General features: G+C 38.0%; 1 protein-coding gene across 6 annotated transcripts in view; it reads left to right on the plus strand.

The window, feature by feature from the left end:
• The window catches only part of LOC116995572 (PHD finger protein 21B-like), a 182,236-nt gene that overhangs the window by 88,335 nt on the left and 76,319 nt on the right, over positions 1-17,582 (plus strand). The gene's annotated exons all lie outside the window — the stretch shown is intronic.

A 17,582-nucleotide genomic window follows, 5' to 3' on the forward strand; every position in this document is an offset into this window, starting at 1 on the left:
CCATGTTTGCTAAAGCCCTTGTCTATGAGAATGTGTACAGACTCCTGCCTATCATTGATATCACAGCTGAGCTCTACCCCACTTTCTGCATGTTAGCGCCTTGGTTTATTGTGATATTGAGCCAGGCTAACTGTGAGCAAAGAGGAGGTTTTATAGCACAGCCTTGAATCCAATGCAAATATGGACCTGATGGGCTTGACCAGGATGTTAAGAATTTGACTTCTAACTTCTTATGGCCTTGCTAACTGCACACCTGGTGCTTTTCACATTAGAAACAAAACCCAAGAGAGGCACTTAGATTTTCCTGCAACATTATGCTCTTTGGCAGGAAAACTTACAGATCCATAGATTCTGTTGTGACTTTTTCCTCAAAAGCAGCTTTTCATCATATTAAAAAAGTGTTCTTTTCATGAAAGGAATGGGGAATTAATTTGTATATTCTCCTTAAGATCTTTTGTCTCTGTTGGAACAGAGGTTTTTTTCTCTTCTGGGGGAAAATCTTTTTTAAGAAAGAACAAATTTAGTATTAAATGCACTTAATGTCAAGGCTTAATAGAATGAGTAAATCATAATCTAATGCAATAATATCTTAGGCTAGTTAGAAAAATTGTCAGAACACAAGGTAAGCATTGATATAGCTAAATCCCAGCAGAGCACATCCAACATGAGAAGCTGACTAATAAAATTCCTAATTTGGCTAATAATTTTTCAAAGGATTAGTACTACATCTAGTGTGTGGAGTCTTCCACTGTTAGCATCATGAATTATTTGGACTCTGAAAACACATTGTAAGAAAGTTATAAATGTGAGTGTGTTCACAAGGATCTTTATGTTTCCTTTCATTACAATGAAAAATTTCATATAATTAAGAACCCGACTTCTACTGCCAAAGAGGAATAATGGTTAAAGGTGGGTACGAAAAATGATGCTGAGTGTGTAAACATGGAAACATGCTTTGAGATAAATCTTACTTCTAAATCTACCCTGTCAGCCACCATCTGAATTCATATTGCACTAAGAGGATATATCAAATGCTGCATCCATCTCCCTGGAAAGCAGAGAATATAATGTACAAGCAACCCCAAACCTCACTAGCTATTACAATTTCTTCTGAAGGCATGTAGTTCACAGTGTCTTAGGAAAGTGCATTATCTGTCAGGCTTTTTGAATGCCTCATAATAAAAGTGTCAGCTGCCAACAAGCCTCTCCTCCCCCTCCTCAGCACACAGGCTTTACAGCTGCTAGCGGGTTTTATTTAATATTCCAATTTAACTAGCAGAAATTAACGTGGCTAAGTTTTGAAAGTCTGACAGTGGGAATCAAAGAGGTCAGCATGTGCTGCTGTGTCTTTGGCTCCAAACATGAAACAGTGAGTGTAGCCATAGAGCCTCTCAAAGACACTCAGGGCAATGTAGCTACACTTTTTAGGCAGTAAGGAGCAAGTAGGAAAAACAGCTTTAAAATCATGCAAGATATTTTACTTTTTTTAAAATGGCTGTGCAGGTATTATTTCAATTGTAATCTTGAACATCTAAAGTAAATGATCCTCCACTGGTGTTGCTTTGCTTATAACTATTATGGGCAGTAAATTTACTTGATCTTGTTTTGGCTGAAGAAAGCACTCCTTTTCCAAGCTCATTTGTCTTTCCAGTGATGTTGATAGGAGCTGCTTTGTAATGCATGTGAACAAGAACAGTAATTCACACACTTGTATTTCCAACTAGAGTCCAAAATAATTTCTGATTTGGCATAACAGGAGGAAAATCAGCTTTCACTCATTAGCCTTCCTGACTTCAGGCAAGGAAAGCACAAATATTTCAAGATCCTTCTGGGACAATATGTAAATACCTGTAAAGTGTCTAGAAAAGTTTGAGTGAATTTCAGTTTACTACTTCTGATCCTTTGCCTTATAGTTAAGATACACTGGCAGAATTTATCCCACCTGAGATTTATTAAAATTATAGAATAAAAGAATATCCTGAGCCGCAAGCGACCCATCAAAATCATTGAGTCTGGTTCCTGGGCCAGCCTAGGATACCCCAACAACCCCACTCTGTGCCTAAGAGCTTTGTCCAAATGCTCCTGGAGCCCTGGCAGCCTTGGGGTTGTGACCATTCTGGAGAGCCTGTTCAGTGCCCCAGCAACCACTGGGGAAAGAATCTTTCCCAGTATTCAGACTAAACCTCCTCCGACACAGCTCCAGCCATTCACTTAACTTGAAGAGTTTTGTAATTCCCAAATCAGAATCTATGAGTGAAAAAGTCTTGCAAAAGTATCCTTAGTTCAATGTTTTCCACTGGATATGGATTTTCCAGATCCATTTTCTATAGGGTATGTCATATAATTTAACTTCTCAGTATTCTTGGCTCAGTTCCTGCCTCTGATACCAAAGTTTTCTACTGGGCTGGAGAACATATGTATGGCTACACAGAGCCAAATCCTGCTTGATCCCAGTAGCTATTCAGGACATGGTTTGTCTAGGATATACACCTTAGCCTGTGCATTGTCTCTGTTGATATTCCCAAGCCTGGTTCTCTGTGTCATCTACAGAAGTAACAATCATACTAATATCTAGGTACTTCATAAAGAAAGAGACGTGATTTATTTCATTAGTGGTTCAGGAATTCTTTGGGATTCCAGGAAGAAATGGGCATCATTAGGACTCAGTTTATTACTAGTGCTTTATGGGGACCAGTGCTTCTATATCTCCATGGAAAAGAACATAACTAGAACAATGGTTTCAGGATGACCTGAGGGGTCTGTGAGAGGTAACAAAAGGCTCAGAAGGTCTGAGGAAGTCATATTACTGCTGTGCTCAAATTTATAGTCCTGATTTTCACAGCTGCATGGGAAAACTGCACAAATAGGAAAAGCTCTGTTTCTTTGAATTAAGGTTTTAAGAGCATGTAGTGGTCTTGTAGGCATTGTTAGTTAAAACTGGGCACTTAGAAAAGATGTTTCTTCTATAAAAAAGGCTGCTTTACACCCCTCTGTAAATTATCACAGAGATCTTCAAACACTGTTAAAAGATTGTTACATTGCAGGTAGGTCAAGCCTATTTTTCATCCTCAAAGCGAATTCCATCAATTTTCGGTCCACGAAATTTTCAACCACGGGTGAGTTTTGGGAGCTTCCTGAGACCAGGTGGCTCAGTCTTCAGTGAGATTTCTCAAGGATGAGACAGAAATTCTCTGAGCCAATCCAAGTGGCACCTGGGTAAGCAATAGACTTTGCAACAGACTTTACTACACAGAGCCCTGCTGCTTTACTGCCATCCTTATTGCCTCCAGGCGTGTCCCACTGGGTTTTTGTGTGCCTGGACCCTTGGCACAGGCAGAACAAAGAGTGACATGAAGTGGGAAAAGAGAGAAGAAAGAGGAATATATCAGGGGAAGACAGTGCAGTGTAAATGTCCAACAGCAGTGTCCATGTGACTCCCTAGTGATAATTGGAAGACAAAAACCCCATAAAACCACCTGACAAAACAGGCAACCAAAGTGCCAGTGAAAATCAAGCTGATTTGGAAGATGCTTTTTTAGTGTTATTTGTGAATAATGATTCAAAAGTTCTGTGTACTTTTTCTTTGTGTTCTTTGTACTCCTTTTGTTTGCATGAGCTGGAATATTATACACATGTAAATTTTCTCCCTCTATTATTTCTTTACAGATGAGAATAGCAAAATGGTTTAAATCTTGAAAGCACATATAAGTGATCTTGAAGTCACAATACTTCTCTTAGAAAACAAGACCAATAAAACTGAGAAATCCAAGATCAGCTCAAAGAATATCTAAAGCTTTATTTAGTTACGGAGATGCCCAATTAAAGCATGTCAAAACAGCCTTACCTTATCCCTCCCATTTAGTAATTGATATTAACAGAGTGCATGAGGACAAATGAAATTTTGCAGACTGATATTTTCCCCTAGTTTTTCCTCCTTTACCAGAGGTCAATTTTCTAGTCTCCTGTACTGAGCTTCCTTTCTTGGAAGTTGGCTGCAAGATAGATGATTCCTAAAGGCAGTACCCATGGTTAGTCCAGGATGAGGCCCCAGGCACGACTTGTGTAAAGCTGCTTTAGTGACTGATTATTTCCAGTGTTGGAAATCACTTCAGCGAGGACTGAGGCAGGGTCAGGACAAGCGAGTAGGTATGTTTTTATCCAGTGTTCCCTGTCCCCAGAGGTGGCTGGGTCACCCTGAGTTCTACGAGGGGGAGTAGAAGCGGCAGCATTGTTCTTAAGGTGTCTGCAACTCAGAGGCTTTGCAGAAGCTCTCTGTTCCCTCCCAGTTCAAGTAAGCCTGTCATCAAAGGCATTTCTCTCTTGTTTACAATGGAGAACTTGGCCAGTTCCTTTTCACAAGTTCTCTTCTTTCCTCTTTGAAGGATGATCTTATTGTTATGTGTCCTCTCAAGGCTGCCTTTGATCCGTGCTGTGTACAGTGAGATGCATGAGTGCTCACTGAGTAGATGTTACACCTACCAATCACTGCAGCATTCTTAATAATTTTGTTCCTTCAAATCCACTACCCAGCACTGACAAATTAAAACATTTTTTTCTCTTGGTAGGCTGTATTTTACTCATGTGAAGTATAATTTTATCCTGTTCCTCTTCCTTACTGTAGAGGTTTTTAACTTTATGGATTTAAAAACTAGTCATGATGTGACTTTTTTCAGAGAGATGGGAGATGTAATGAAAGGAGCTTGCCAAGGAAATAAAGGAGCAAAATTACCTGACCCTGTTTGTTTTAGGAAGAATATTAACAATCCACTAAGACAAGTTTAGCCATGGATTAACTGTGTTATAATATTAAGATTCTCCCTGCAGTTAGACTCTGCTGATTTGTGCCAGAATTATATTACATTTCCCTTACTGCATTTTCATACCATAAGGCTTTATTGTCACAAATTCCAAAAGTACTTTATGTTTTCTCTTCCATATGACTTCATTATCTGTTGGGTTTGGGAGCACCTAAAAACTCTTGTGTCTCTTGAGTGGTATGCAGACCACTCCAAAGGCTGTCTAAGAGCAGGGAGCTGAAGGATATAGAGTGTGTCTTATTTATTTTAGTGGAACTCTAGTCTCTATGTTTAATCCAAATTTGTTGATCTTTCTTTCTTTCTTTCTTTCTTTCTTTCTTTCTTTCTTTCGTTCTCTTTCCTCCAGCTCAGGTTCTTTGTTGTGTGATCAGAAAATCTAAGTATTTTCAAAGATCTGCCTATGTAAACCTCAATTAGTTCTCAAGTGTCCCAACTACTAGAAAGCCTTAAATTTAACTTGAAATATATTCTCACCCTACTCAGACCTTCTGTTATCCTCCAGTTTTGTTACTCTAGTTTATTAACATTTGAAGGCCTGAAAAGAATGAAGTGAGAAAACAGCCTTTAATGTGATGACTCAGATGCAGACACAGCAGGCAGAGCTTCAGGAGATTAGAAATGGTAATACTTGTAATTAGAAATTCTGCAGTTGAGTAATGTTAGTTAGGAGCTTGCAAGCAGAATTTAAGTACTCAGATTAATCTATATGTTGTGAAAATAATTATGCCAAGCCAAGTGTTGCCACATCAGGCTATCTGGGATCAGTCCCTTGCATGAATCTTCATTTTGAATTCTAGCAATGCAGACACAGAGTGTGAGGCATCAGTGAGCCAGGTGTAGGTGTGACACTAAATTCAGTGTGTAACTGCTCTCCTCCACAATTGTAAGTGACAAGAATTTACCAACTTTGGGTTTATGGGGGTGCATTTCCTGTAATCCATGCTCAAAATGCTGCAGAATTGAAAAAGCACTGGGCTGGGCAGAGGAAAGTTTTACAAATGAATGTGCATTTTTTTCCCAGCAGACTGGTAAATTCCATTACCATTACATAATTACGTTTTAATTTTCTTCAGTGCTGTGTGCTTGTATTTCTTCTCCCTGTCTCCAGGAGAGTTGTGAGCATTGAACAGCTTGTTTACTATTTCTCTCTTAGGGAATTTGTCATTGTAAAAAGCAGTAAGCATCAATTTTGTAAGGATCACAGAAGCATTTATCTTTTAACTAGGTTTAGAAATATACAGGTTTTGGCAAAATAATGAATATAGTAATTTCACAATTATAAACTGCACCTGATTATAAGCCGCACTTCCAGGTGTCGGCAACTTTTGGTTCTTTGTCCTTATATAAGCTGAAATGGGAAATCAGGGATACCAGTTCAGAAGTTGAGGTGAAAAAGGCGGTGGATTTACTTTAACGAGCATTAAAAAGCCTCAGAGCACCTACTGGGAATGTCTGGATATCCTAGAATGGATCTGAGCCTGCCTCTGAACTGGAGTGAGGTGACTGCCCAAGATCCCTGGGACCCAACATTGTTGTGCTTCTATTTCTTTATTTGCATAAAGAATGTATTTGGAGCTGAAAACTGTACTGGAATAGATCCAGAATATTGGGTTATATCCTTGTTTCACTTCCACTGTAGTTGGTTATATTTTTAATACTATAATTTACATAATTAGAAATATTGATTCCTTTACAAATAAAGCAATTTAACTGCAAATGTGCCAAGATGCCAAAAAGTAATCAATCTGTTGTTATCTTGCATGTGTGAGTGAATTGTGATCCACAGCCAGCAGGGTTTTTTTTTTTTTTTTCATTCTTTGGTTTCGATCAGATGCCACTAATTTAGTATTGTCCCCAACTCATGTACTTTTTTGATTACTTGATGTCAAAGTGATGCTAAAAGGCATAAAATTAGTGTGTTAAAATAGTCTCTGATTAGAGGAATACAGCACATTCAAATTGTGAAACAATTTCCAGTTCTAGTGCAGGTTTCTCCAATGGAATATCAGATAGTGAGATTTAAGTGTGAGTATCATCTGGGCCCTGGAGCACAGAGCAGAGTGACATTCTGCATGAGAAGAGAAAATTAGAATTTGCATAAATTTTTCTCTAAATAAGGCTGAAAATTGAAGTCTTCATATTGCATCATTTGCTAAACACACTGTCTCACTAGATGCATGTTTCTGAAACAATAAATGTGAGTAATGCAAACAGGAAATCATGGTCTCCAGAGTGAAAGGAACAGATTCAATCTAGAGCTTAAAAAAATCCACAAGGAATCTTTTAATCAGTATATCAATTACTGAATTCTCTGTTTGTACCTCTAGCACAGTGGTGTGATTTTTTTTCCCCCCCCCTCATAAAGCTTTAGGAAAGTTCCTCAATGACATTTCTATGTAGTATTTGAAATGAGTAGAAGACTCAGCCATTGCAGCTCTATGTCTTCCTGGAGAAAATACCCAATGAATTCATTCTGACAGAGGGAAAACCAAGTTGTTTCTTTCAGGAGAACTGAAATTGTAAAAGGGATCTTTAATTATGTTTCACGTTGTAAGATTTTTTTTTTCCTTGGTTAGCTACAAATATGAAACTGTTTTCCAGCTTTCTACAGATTATCAGTAAAACATGTTATTCTTTCTAAAATACAGACTTAGAGGAAAGCAGAATATTTAGTCCCACTTGGCCATGAGTTGGCTTCATGCACAACTCCTGCTATTAATGTAAGTTCTGTGAAAGCTGTTTGAATCTGGTTGTATATTTGGATTTATGGCTCAACAAAAGTTCAGTGTGGACTCTCAAATGAGCTTGTGCCTTTTCATGGAGTAAAGCTTAGAAAAATAGATGAATGCTGAAGGAGGAAGGCAAAGGAACTTGTGTGTGACTGCCCTGACATTGCAACTGCCCTTGCAAAACTGTTGTACATGAACTTGGTATTTTTCTTGGACATTTGGAGGCTACTTTTCTCCCTTTCCCTCCCCTTTCTCGCTATATTTACATGAATATATGGCCAAAGAGAGATATAAAAGAGCACAGGGACACTCCATCATTCTTTAAAATCAATCCCTTTAGATACACTAGCAGTAGTATCCAAAGGAAGAGTGGGATGTATAATGACATACTGCATTTCCTATTTTATGCCAGTTTTTTTCCTGAATTGGAATATTTGTATGATTCAAATGTTCAGTCCAGTTTTGAAACAGTGTATAAGATCTGAATCAGATACAACACATAAGTTGGGCCCTGTAGAAACGTAGTAGCTTGGCAAAGAGGAAAGTCAAGGGTTTGACTATCTTTTTTTTTTTCTTTTTTTTTTTTTTTTTTTTTTTTTTTTTTTTGTGATCATCTTGTGATTGTCATACATAGAAATACGAAATTCTCCTCCGTGAATCTCACTGGTTTATTCCATGGATCCAAACATTGTACTTCTGGAAGAATAAACTAGGAAAAGAAAAAGGTTTTATTTGAAGACCAAGTTTTTGTTTGCTTTCAGTTTCCTTTCATATGACTGCTATTTAAAGTTCTTGTGTGAGAAATTAATACCAGCCAAAGACAAACTGAGGAGATATTTGTCGAGGAACTGGTGCAGTTATCAACTAATTACTGAAATGAAACTTAACATGGCAAGGTCCCTTGTACAAATTGCTTGTAATATAGTAGAATAATAATAACTAAATAGTAATAATAAATAATAGTAGAATAATAATTAATAAAAAAAGCAATCGCTGTCATAGTACACATCAGTCAAGTAATTCATTTTAACATTTAATTTTATATATATACATATGTACACCTAAGTATATAAAAATTTGTATGGTCTCATATATATGTTTGTGTAGTTGTCTCCTTGATTTTATTTTTGGTGTCTATTACATCTTGTGTACACCTGTATAAGTAAATAAGGACATAAATTTTAGTTGTCCCAGATAGCTAGAGTGGTTACCAGCATAGCCAAGTCTTTCGTATCCAGGAGAGATGTTATGAGAAACTTTCAAACGTTCCCATTTATTTCTGTCCTTTCACTTTCTGGAAATCATTTTACCTCACAGGTATGTGCTGATGTTTGATGTGACTACATCAGATAAGCACAGCAGATGCTGCCAACTTGTCTCTTCATGGCTGTTAATGATAATGTTGTCTAAAACCACATGATTTTGAGAGTATTTAACAATCAACCAACACTCTAGGGATAATATCCATTTGCTGTTTCATGTGGAACATTCAAACTTAATAAAAATTTATTTATTAACTTTTTAACGGAGTAAAGACCCTGAAGTGTTAGATTTTTAACCACCATGGTGCAAAATAGCTAAGCCTGGTCTAATGACCATTGAATGATCACGTGTATCACTCTATGTGAGAAAAAAATGCATGTAACTGTGGCAGTTTCCTATCAGATAGCAGTTATTGATTGAATTCTGACTTCAGCAGAAGCAGAGCAGAGTCCTACAGCAGGATATAAGATATACCTAGTGCTTTAATTGATTACCACCTCCCAATTCAGCAGAAGTCAAACATTGCAGTTGTCTCTGAGCCTAATATAATTTGTTTAAATCTGTGCAGGAGTGCGGGGGCTTTTGGGTTCTTGACACTCTTGCTGCATTCAATCAAGTAGAATGTTGCTTGCATTCACCAGGGGGAAAAAAAAAAGAGAGAGAGGAAAATTACAGAATTCAAAGGTAGACATTGTGTAGGAAATGTTACCATTTCCTGTGTAGTTACAAAATTACCACATTCCACTTGCTCTGTATTATTTAATCCAAATTTAAATGAGGAAGATATTTGATCCCCCGAATTCATAGTCCTGAAAGGACATATAGTTCATTTGTTCTCAAAGACTAAGTGAACAGCTCACAACATTTTTCACTTCAGTTTCTACCAGTCAAATAGGAGAGAATACATTGACCCCAGCGAGGCTGCAGAAGATGCAGAATGGCTTCAAAATTTTTGCCAGCTTACAGCTACTTTCACACGCTCGGTTCAGAAAGCACATGCTGGGAAAACAGGTCAGTCCCCTGCCAGACTCTTTTGCTGTTTTAAATTTTCTGCAACTCTGTTCACTGAGGTTAGGCTGAAAGCAGGACAGTGACCAATAAGATAAAATATAGATAACTCAGCATTTGCATGAAAGGGAAAGATTTTTCAAAGGCAATTATATTAATTAGAAAATAAAAGTTTTCCTTAAAGAGAAAATGATTAATTGATTTTTTTTTCCTGATTGACCATAATCAGAAATAAACATTTCTGAAAATTGCAATTGTTGCAATTGTTGTTCTGTTGACTCCTAAAATATTTTTAATTTTAGTTTTTCATCACCACCAAGGACTGAACTCTCCTTTCTCCTCATACAACTTTCAAATACCCACATTTTAATACTTGGAAAATGATTGAGAGTAATTGGCACCAGGAACTCTCCTACTTACCTAGCTCTCACTGATTCAAAATCAGGTTTGCATTTGAAAAAAATGGTGCTCTTAAACATTATGACCTCAAAGCCATCCTGCTTTCTGTAAACCAAGTTCTTATCAATTACATATCATTCACAAAAATAAAATTAAAAGCCAAAGACCTGATTACTATTACCTAATAATGGTTGCCCTGGGTCAGACTGGATGTCCATCAGCATTTGTGGCTGTGTTAGCAGTCAGAAACTAAATTAAAAAGAGCTACATGGGATGTTTTATCAAAGGCTCTTCTGACAGCAATTTCATCTCAGGTTTCCTGATCCAAATATAGTCTCCATGTATTTAGATACCCTTGGTGGTATTCTTTTCCATGAAGATCCCTGGTCTTCCCGTGGTCCCATGAGAGCTTCATCCCCCATAGTGTCCTTCTGAAAGACTCTTTTGTTTTGAACTTGGCTTCCACCAGTTAATTGGATTGTCTTTACTGTTACTAGATGAGACATAAAAAACTGATCTCAGCCTACTTTGTCTGAGCCCTGTAAGATTTAGCAAACCTCTCTCACATTCTGTCAATTCCATGTGAATCTGAAGCAACATAATTCTAATAATTATTTTTGTATAAGGTTTTCCTTGTCTTTGGTCATCATTTGAAGCTATTTCAGTACCTTATGAACATCTGGAGCTTTTCCTGGTCTAACAGTAAACTTTTTCAATGGTGAGGTCAAAAAGGTGCTCAGGGTGCAGAATGTCAGGACTGGCTTCTCTGATATATATTCCCCATCATTTGTGTTTGGCCATCTAAGAAAGAATGACACGGATTACAACAGAACCTTCTCTTTTGTAATTTTTCTATTGAAAAATATAACACCCCCACCAGTCAGAAAATACGGTGAACTTTAGGATTGAAATTGTGGGATTTAGAAGAAGGAAGATGGATTCAGGCCTCCCTAGGAAGAAAGGGGAGGAGAAAGGCACAGTATAAGAGGTGAATAAAGGACAAGCAGACTGCAGATGATTTACTGTTGCATTACGATTACTGTATTACAATATATTGTTTCTCTTCTTTTTCCTCCTTGCAACACTTACATTTGGAATGGAAACAGTCTTTAGAAACTGTTTTTCTTGAAGTTCCTTTAAATCTCTTTCACCTTAACCTTTTTCTTAATGTGGAGAAACCTTTTTTATCTAGATATTCAGAAACTGGGATCTGTAGTTTTTCTCCTAGTATGCATCTTTAGAAAGCAGATTAATTGCTCGTTAGGTGATATGAAATTTAGAAAGTTAGAGTATGAATGATTCGTTAAAAAAAGGAGGAAAGCTGAAAAAACCCTTCATCATGCTGAAATTGTTAATACACACCCAGGTGGACTCAGTGAAAGAAGGAAACAAATGAAAAAGTGCTTCAGCTGTGCACAGGCATGAAGCCTGGGCATATCAGGATTCTCCAAGGAATCTGTTACAGCACAGCTCCCTAGAGCAAAGCTGTGGCTCTGCACTGTGAAAAGAAACCATATATTCAAATCTCCCAATAAGTGGATAAGTGACCAAAGATAAAGACATGCTTTTAGTTTGGTCTTGCTGAACTTATTATTTTTCAATTCCACTCTCTGTCCTCATTTGACATATTTTTAATGTGAGACGTTCCTCCTGATGTCTGACCTTCCCTGCCAAGTTTTCAGAATTAAGACCACAGTTAGAAGCCATAGAAACAATCTCAGTAGATCCACAGATCCTATCCAGAGCAGAGATTGGACAATCTAAATTATCCACTCTGCTTTAATTTATTTTGTACTTGTCTAGGTTTTTTCTGAAAAGTGTTGAGAACCTATAATTTGAACCAAAACCTCCCTATGCTATTTATTAACTGATTCAGCCTTTCTCGTAAAGCCTGGTCTTGTGCACTGAGACTGGCTATTCAGCACTGAAGCTGTTTTCTTTAGAACAGTGCTTGGAGGGCTCCCAACAGAAGCAGTGCAACCCCTTTCCCAGATTTTATAGTTCAGGAGCTGTTTTTGATAAGTGTGAAGCTGAGACGGAAAATCTAGAACCCAAAATATTATTGAACCAGATATAGCGAGACTTTCACTCCTCTACCCTGATTCCATCATCCAACTACCTTTTCAGATCTGATATTGTGAGAGATCTGGTCTGATCCGCTGTGTTCCCGACCCCCAAATCTGATTTGATGTTCAGAACTTAACAGTGGACTCTCAAAGGTCTTTTCCGACCTTATGGATTATATGAGTCTGTGGTGTAGGGGAACTTCAGTCCCAACAATTGTCCCTGCTGGCTGGAAGATACACAGAAAAAGATTCCAGCAGTCATGTCCTCTGAAAGGACAATTTGAGTGCTAAAATTCACCAGTATACTGATATAATTTAAGAATATCAATTAATTTAATCTAGAGCCTTTGGATATAGTGAGGAGAAAAGAGAGAACTTGAAAATTGTTTCCAGTCTGCTGTAAGCAGTCATCATTAACTACTATTAAAAAAAAAAAAAAAAAAAAAAAAGAAACCAACAACAAACAAAACAAAATACAGGAGACTGTAGAGTGACCTGAAGCTGTCTGAAAGACAGTGCTCATATTTCCTATTGATTTGCATTTATGTGTGAAGTGTATTGTGAGGCAGCCCAGTGCTTTCAAATATTTCATTACAGACCAGTCATTAAGACAGAAAGAGCTACATGGATGCCATCAAGGACACTTATTAGACATGTGTTTGGGTGTGCTTGTGTTAGCAATGGACTATAAATAATGAAATGAAATGAAATGAAATGAAATGAAAAGAAATGAAATGAAATAAAATAAAATAAAATAAAATAAAATAAAATAAAATAAAATAAAATAAAATAAAATAAAATAAAATAAAATAACAGGAACAGACCAGATACTTTCCTACTTGGCATCTCCAAGTTCCCTGCTGTGGATGTTAGCTGTGGATGTTATTTTTTTCTTGGAGAAGAATTTTAAAAACTCTTGGGTATTATTTCCGAGCTCTGCTGCAGTTAGCAAAACCCTGTCAAACATAAAATCTGGCAATATTGTATCTCTGTAAGCAACAGGTCATTACTGCCTATGTTTTCTTTTATTGTTGCAGTTTTGTTCAAACAAACAAGTAAAACCCCCTCAAGTAAATAACTGTACCTCTGTGTCACTCTGAGCTTCTGGTGCAGTGCTGTGTGGGTGTCTCATAGCAAAGAGGTGATTTAAACTGAGGGTTTTTTAAAATACATAATATAAGTATTTTATAACAGCACTAAAACGTAATTGTCTGTATTAAGCACTATAAGAAAACTTGGGTCCAGAGTCACAAAAGCACTTAGGTCTTTGGCATTTCAGATGCCCTCAGTGTGAATCCAGAACACAGTGTCCTTGGCATAAACTGACAAACATTGCCAAGATAGTTTCCAAAATCACAAGTAGTGTATGAATATTGATTCTTAGGAGGTGCAAAATTGGCTTCAGTGTGCTGAATTCACCTGAATATTCACATTTATACCCAGTCCTTAACCGTTGTGCAGAGTTCTTCAAACATGGGTGTGATAATGATGATTCAGAGGAACATTGATGTTTTGTCACTGCTTACAGTAATTGAAGTTCTGGCCTGGTTTGATATACAAATGTTAGAAACTTGAAAAGCTTGTGACTCACCAAGAATGAGTAAGGACTGAAGTGTGAGCTTTCAAAGCAGCATAAGGTAAAATGGTCCTGGAAAATTTCTTTTCATTGCCCAGTTTGAATTTATAGCATATAAAGGAGCACCACCAACACTAGCAGGGATATTGTGTGTCATACAGTGCTTGATTTTATTTTTAAAGCCCTAGCTGCAGGAATCATGTAATTGCATAAATTCACCACTTTAATTTGTACAAATAATTGTATTTCTAGTGATTATTTCTGGAAGTTTGACCACACCACTCCTGCACAATTATTAAAGGAGACAAACCTCCACAATTTATTGCTTTTATAAAGTCCCATATTTTTAAGTTGTTTCTGTGATTAGTTGGGATACAGCATTTGAATACATTACTTCTGTCAATATTCTGAATGTAAATGGTAAAAAGTTTTTTTAGTTTGATTAGTTTTTAAATGTTGTTCATTTGCATTCAGTGACCTGTTCAGAAATATTTGAACAATGGCATTACTGAAAGTGATGTGTAGCTGTTACATTGTGGAGTGTAAAAGTAAAAAGTTAGAGACAAGGCCAACACAAAGGTATCTTAAGGTGAGATAAATGGGTGGAAGGCAGGCTATGAATTTCTTTCTCAGCCCTCTTTGGTGAGGAATGATGCAGTTGTAGGTCCCACACCATAGTTTCCACTATAGCTCCAGAGTCATGGTAGCACAGCAGTGGGAAGGCATCTCACAAGAACAACAGATTTTCCATCTGTTCCAGGAACAATTGAAGTAATTCCATTTACTCATTGAAATATCTGCATCAGATAATCTGATTGTGCAACTCAGTCTCCTCTGCCTTAAGTTCTCAAAAACAGTCATCTGTTTATCCAGGTTAGGGCAGAATTTTGATTACGGTAATTTCGTGCATATAAGGCGCACCCTTTTGACTAAAATTTTGCTCCAAACCCAGAAGTGCGCCTTATACCCCAGAGCACCTTATATATGGACAATTTTGGAAATTTGCTAACCTGGAAGTGCGAGCCTGCAGAAACCCCGAGCCGAGCCCGCCTGGCCCCGAGCCGAGGCAGTAAACCCTGCAATCGTGTGATTCCGTTACTAATTCGTTACTTTGTTGTGCATGGATCCTCACTGCAAAAAAAAAAAAGTGTGCCTTATATGCTGGTGCGCCTTGTATATGGACAAAGTTCAGAAATTTGCTGACACCTAGAAGTCTGCCTTATACTCCGGTGTGCCTTATACCCGTGAAATTACTGTATTTGTTGAATAATTTCCCTGGCTCATATTTTCATGCATACAAAACATGGGGCCAGGAATGCAGCAGGGCTCATCTTTTCTGCAGAAGACCAGTCAGGTAATAATTCAGGATGTTGGTCTCTCAGATTGAAAAAAATGGTTATTCACAGTGAGGGTTGAACACTGGGCATGTTTTTAAAATCTTGTTATTTTTTGAGAAAGAATTTGATTTGGTCATCATAACTGACACCAAAACTGATTTAAACATGTACAGTGAGAGAAAAAGAGGGTAAAAACTCTGTGGACCTTGAAAAGGCAAATAAATTTTGGTTCCCATCCCTCTGGAGAACCCCAGCTTATTTAAAGGCTGAAGTGAGCTGTGGGACTGCTTAGCTTGTTTTTGCCTTCAGAGAGCTGGAAGAAGCATTGAAGGAGTAGGATTTGTCTGTGCAGCAATGAGCCATATGGAGAGTTTGTGTAATACTCCTTGAGGGGAAGGAATGAAACACAGTCATAATTCTCTGCTTCTTCTTTGGACAGTCCCTCATTACAGGACTTGTGCTCCTGGAAAAGACTCCACCCTCTGACATGTAGAATCAACCACTGTAGTGATAGCAGATACTCTGTTGTAACACATACACACACAATGCATGATTCCGTGCCAGGCTGTAATTTGTTTTTGTCATCTATCTACTGACTAATGTGACAACCCACACAAGTATTTATTTCCAGAAGGAGGAATGCAAAATGAGAGCTGTAGCTGTCCCAAGTTCTGAAAAGCTGTTTAGTGAAAAGGAGGGGGAAAGAGCAGCCTCCCACTCTTCCTCCCAAATGACAGGTTTTTAAAAGCCCAAGCACCAAATTCAACAACTTTGAAGTTGGCCTTATGCATTTTTTTAGCTGCCATTTTCTCTCTGCTGTAGCTTCAGAGAAGCTGGTATTTGTTCTTTGTTGGGCTGGGAGTATTTGGGGACTTCAAGTGAGATGTTGCCAGAATGTGAATGGTTGGGAGCTGGGAAGGCGAAAGACTGGATTGCATGCTGCCTTGCACATGAATGACACATGCTCCTGCACACTCAGCCCACTTTGGCTCCCCAAATCACATTAAAATACAAAAATCCTAGAACAGTGAGGTGCCCATCAGAAATTCTGTCTATGTCAGAGGTTCTTGCAAGCCTGGTTACAGCTGCAGGTGAAACTCCTGAGCAATTCAAGTCACAAAACAGGCTTATATTCTACCCTAAGCTTAGTGCCCACAGTGGGTATGGAGAAAACCAGAATCACTGTCCCTGTCTTTCAGGAGAGGAGCATCTGAGTTAGCAGGCAGCTATTCTGTGTAGCTGGGAAAAAGGTGTTAAGTGGCTGGAAGCTAAAGCTGGAAATAAGACAGGGATTTTCAAGATTGAAAGCCATGAACCTAGTAAAATAGCAGATGCTAATGCTTGAGATACTTAAATCAAGGTTTCACTTTGGTTTCAGAATGGCTTCCAGGAAGAAATTATAAACTTCATGCAAGCATTCCTGAATCAAGTTTTCTGAATGGCACAATGTGATCCAGTAGTCACATAATCCTAAAGTTGCCTTAAAACATTTAGCTCTGCAGATAGTCATGTCCTGACCAGTCCGTGATAGCCAGCAGGCTGTGACAGCTGTGGGATGGATACCAGTGGTTGTCCAAAGGAACTTTGATGTATCCCTGCGCAGATTTTCTGGTAGTCCTGAATTACTGTGCATGTCTGGTTGAGCAGCTTCGGGCTGGAACTTGATTCACATCCTATGGCTTGAGGCACTGATGGAGCTGCCCTACAGGTCTGACAGGCTTCCTCTAGCAGTCATCACAAACGCTTTTTCAGAGAAGCCTGTCCACAGAAAAATGGAACCAGGTTTGGAATTCTTGAACCAGTCTCCAAAGTAAATGCAATCTCTTTTCAGGGACAGAAATTCGTCAAGGTGCTAGGGAGGATGTGCTGCTCTCATTTTTTCTTGCCCATGTGTGAAGAAACAGCAAAAGACCAAGGAAAATACAAATGCTCTTGTAGCATTCTATTGTTGGAAGTCAGGCATGGTGGCAGTCAGTAGTTAAATACATCCCTTTTCCTGCTGATGCTGTGGAAAGTTTATAATTGCTCTTGAAGGGCTTGTCTTTTTCATTAATAATGTATTTTTCATGGTTTCTTGTGGCTCAACTGACACATCCCTCTTGGTATTTTTATATAACACACTGTAGAGAGGTTGTCCTAAAACTCACAATTTTTTCCCTGTACTGTCCTATCAGTTAGTGATATTATCAGATCCTGTCCTTTCAGTTATTGGCCACTTGAAAGAAGCCAGGCATTGTGATTTTTTTTTTTTTTATTTCAACATGAAATGGTTTAAAAGTCACTTTAAAAGTATTTATGGATGAAATGGTAGGAAATTTTCATTCCTTTTGCCAGCCCTTAAAAAAATCACGAGTGATTTTAAAAAATGGAGATGTCTAATTATAGTT

Source organism: Catharus ustulatus, chromosome 4, assembly GCF_009819885.2.
Source record: "Catharus ustulatus isolate bCatUst1 chromosome 4, bCatUst1.pri.v2, whole genome shotgun sequence".
In the NCBI taxonomy this organism is placed as follows: Eukaryota; Metazoa; Chordata; class Aves; order Passeriformes; family Turdidae; genus Catharus; species Catharus ustulatus.